The 3,900-nt window shown below is 23.8% G+C and overlaps 1 long non-coding RNA gene and 1 other non-coding gene across 2 annotated transcripts; one reads left to right on the top strand and one right to left on the bottom strand.

The window, feature by feature from the left end:
* The first annotated feature begins 2,349 nt into the window (after positions 1 to 2,349).
* Positions 2,350 to 2,421, top strand: Trnad-guc. The gene has a single exon. It is a non-coding gene; the product is annotated as a tRNA-Asp (tRNA).
* Positions 2,422 to 2,501: 80 nt separating this feature from the next.
* On the bottom strand, positions 2,502 to 3,295 carry LOC124420791. Its single transcript, XR_006941375.1, has 2 exons — positions 3,133 to 3,295; positions 2,502 to 3,073 (listed from the first exon to the last, which is right to left on the bottom strand). It is a non-coding gene; the product is annotated as an uncharacterized LOC124420791 (long non-coding RNA).
* Between the last annotated feature and the right edge of the window lie 605 nt (positions 3,296 to 3,900).

The raw sequence follows: 3,900 nt of genomic DNA, 5'->3' as shown, positions 1-3,900 counted from the left end.
ATCGGGACGATCATAGTAGACAAGTTGAGAACGTGCAGGAGGCTGTAGATAGCGCAATTTAAAGCGTCCACTTTGAGAATTAAAGAAAACATCACGTTGTACAATTAATTCTCCATCCGAGTTGGTTAGTTTCTTGGCAATGGCCACACGTTTTTCAAATTCTTCATCGGAACCAATGCGTGCCTTTATTTCTATATTACGTTCATCAGCTGGTACAGCTGCTACTTGAGTTTGCTGTTTTGCTTCCATTATGCTGGAGAAATATTTTGTAAATGCGTTTGTCTTTGAGGGAAGATTTTTTAAAATGTTTTTCATTATCTTATGTGTTATTGTTATTGCCGGCCAGCCGGCATTAACCCTATGAAAGCCTAGGGTTCCTTTTTAATAGTGTTAATAAGAATTGCTGATAAATTTTTAATTTTTATGGACAATTTTTATTCTATATTTTAAATTTTCATAGAAAATTTTAATTTCTACGGAAATCTTTTGATAAAATTTCGATTACTATAGAAAACTTTTGAAATGTTGAACAAATTTTTTGAGAAATTTTCTATAGAGAATATTTTTGTTAAATTTTCTATCGAGAATATTTTTGATAAATTTTATATTTCTTTAGAAATGTTCTATTTTTTTTAATTAACAATCAGTTTTCTATTTAATAATTTTTTGATATTATTTTATGATATTTTTGAATTTTCAATTTCTTTTGAAAATTTTTATACTTGAGAAAATTTTCCAGTTCTATAGAAGATTTTCGATAATTTTTTTAATTCTTTAGAATATTTTCGAAATTTTTTTTATTTTTTAGAAATTTTCGATAAATTTTACATATCTTTAGAAAGTTTTCGATAAAATTTAAATTTTTTTAAAAACTTGTCGATAAATTTTCCATTTTTTTTAATTAATGATTAATTTTCTATTTAAAAGATTTTCGATAATTTTTTTTTTTTAATTCTAGAAAAATTTTCAATATTTTTTTTTTAATTTCGATTAATTTTCCATTTCTTAAGAAAATTTTCGATATATTTTGAATTTCTCTAGAAATTTTTCGATAAATTTTCTTAACTCTTTTTTCGATAATTTTTTTATTTTTTAAAAAATTTTTATAAATGTTCAATTTCTTTAGAAAATGTTCGATAAACTTTTAATAACTTTGAAAAGTTTTCGATAAATTTTCCATTTCTTTAGAAAGATTCGATAAATTTTCCATTTCTTTAGAAAGTTTTTGATAAATTTTTCTTTTTTTTAAGTTTTTGATAAATTTTCCATTTCTTTAGAAAGTTTTCGATAAATTTTCCATTTCTTTAGAAAGTTTTTGATAAATTTTTCTTTTCTTTAGAAAGTTTCGATAAATTTTCTATTTTTTAGAAAATTTTCGATAAATTTTCAATTTCTTTAGAAAATTTTTGATAAATTTTCAATTTCTTTAGAAAATTTTTGATAAATATGTAATTTCTTTAGACAATTTTTGATAAATTTTTAATTTCCATAGAAAGTTTTCGATAAATTTTGAATTTCTTTAGAAAATTTTGGATAATTTTTAAATTCCTTAGAAAGTTTTCGATAAATTTTACATTTCTTTAGAAAGTTTTTGATAAATTTTTTTCTTTAAAAAGTTTTCGATAAATTTTCCATTTCTTAGAAATTTTTTGATAAATTTTTCTTTTCTTTAGAAAAGTTTCGATAAATTTTCTATTTCCTACAAAATTTTCGATAAAATTTCAAATTCTTTAGAAAATTTTTCATAAATATTTAATTTTTTTTAGATAATTTTTGATAAATTTTTAATTTCCATAGAAAGTTTTCGATAAATTTTGAATTTTTTTAGAAAATTTTGGATAATTTTTCAAATTCCTTAGAAAGTTTTCGATAAATTTTACATTTCTTTAGAAATCTTTTGATTAATTTCCATTTCTTTACAAAATTTTTGATAAATTAAAATTCTTTAAAAAATGTTTAATAATTTTTAAAATTTTTTTAGAAAATTTTCGTTAATTTTTCAAATTCCTTAGAAAGTTTTCGATAAATTTCACATTTTTTTAGAAAAGTTTTTAATAAATTTCTATTTCTTTAAAAAATTTTTAATAAATTTTCTATTTCTTTAGAAAATTTTCTATACATTTACTATTTCTTAAAAAAAATTCGATAAATTTCTAATATTTTAAAAAAATTTCGAAAAATTTTATTAATGTCATTATGGCTTAACATGGGTTAAAATAAAAACAGAGTTATTGCAAGTAATTTTAAAACCACAACACAGCTGTTTGCCTTAAACAGGGTTGTTTTCATTTGTTAACATGTTCTCTGACTCATAACCTACGTAGCGGTTTTGTCAACAAGACTTCAACATCCTCGATAGTATAGTGGTCAGTATCCCCGCCTGTCACGCGGGAGACCGGGGTTCAATTCCCCGTCGGGGAGATCCTAAAACTTTTTTTCTAAAAATTCAAATTATTATTCTAAATGAACCTTTAAAAAATCTCATTAAATAACTCACAATATATTTTTATTATTCATTAATGTTATTGTTTATTTATTAGAGAATACTTAGGAATACATTGTTGATATAAAATTCAAATTCTTAAAACATATTTTCGCTTTACATACATATATTTACTATAAAAATATAATTTTATTTGTAACACCAACATTTGTTATTCTCCTGACTATCACTTCTCATCATCTTCACTTTGTCTCGATTCTCAGGTGTTGTTTCCTTTTTACAGTTGTGATTATGATCTTTAATGATCTTGTCAATTTCTCGATAATGTTGTTTATTATAGTTTATTAATGCGGCCAATTGGGCCATTTCCGCCATGGATGCCATATTTTGGTTTTCTTTCGTCAACCTTCTTCTCTAAATTGTTTTCAAATACTAATGCATAATTTCATATTGCAATGTACTTTATATGATGATACTATTGCGTTGTTTTAATATCGTATGTAAAAAAGGAAAATTACCCTTTTTGTAAAATATACATACATACATATGTACATTCATCTTTTGTTTATAAATATTCTGAAATCTGTTAAATTTGACTCATACTTTCGAGATGGGTTAAGAAAAAAATATCTAAAAGATTTGATACTTTAGGAAATTAAAAAAAAATCGCACAATAGCTAAAAACTTACGATAGGTTATTGTCGACCGTGGTTTTGGTTGCAATTATAATCTATTTTCTTTTTAATTCTAAATTAAGGTTAAAAAAAAACAACAAAATAGAAGTTGTTTATTTTGTTTTTATTTTTTCCCTTACAACTGCATTTAGAGTTGGAAAACAACCAGCCAAGTGTAGAAAGGAACGTAAGAAAAAATAAACTCACTGTTATTGTTGGTGTTTTGTCAAAACTTTAATGTTTTGTGAAAGATGCGTTTTGAATTCTTATTGAGTTTAAAATAATTCTTTCATAAGACATTTCTAGTTTTCCTAAAATATTGGGAAAGGTTTCCTGATGAGCTGGCTTAAGCAACCGGCGAAATGCGCATAGGAACTAGCTTCCCCACCATCAATACATTACAGTGAATTTATTTAAAAATTGGGGTTGAAAGCACGATAAGAAACTCTTTAACTTATTTGAAAAAATAACAAAAATCCCGAAATCAATTTTTAAATTAAAAATATTAAATTGTATAATTAATTTAAAACTCTGACTAAGGCATGTATTTGTCTGTTTGTAATACAAACTAAATTTTTATAAACATATCCAGTAACGATCAGTTATATTGCACATTTTGCTTTAAAATACTGTAGTTTTTAGTGGAAAATCTTTCTTTAGCTGAGTCTAGTCTAAAGTCTAGTCTATAGTCTAGTCTATAGTCTAGTCTATGGTCTAGTCTATAGTCTAGTCTATAGTCTAGTCTATAGTCTAGTCTATAGTCTAGTCTATAGTCTAGTCTAT

Source organism: Lucilia cuprina, chromosome 6, assembly GCF_022045245.1.
Source record: "Lucilia cuprina isolate Lc7/37 chromosome 6, ASM2204524v1, whole genome shotgun sequence".
Classification (NCBI taxonomy): Eukaryota; Metazoa; Arthropoda; class Insecta; order Diptera; family Calliphoridae; genus Lucilia; species Lucilia cuprina.
This window is presented reverse-complemented; position numbering and strand designations above follow the sequence as displayed.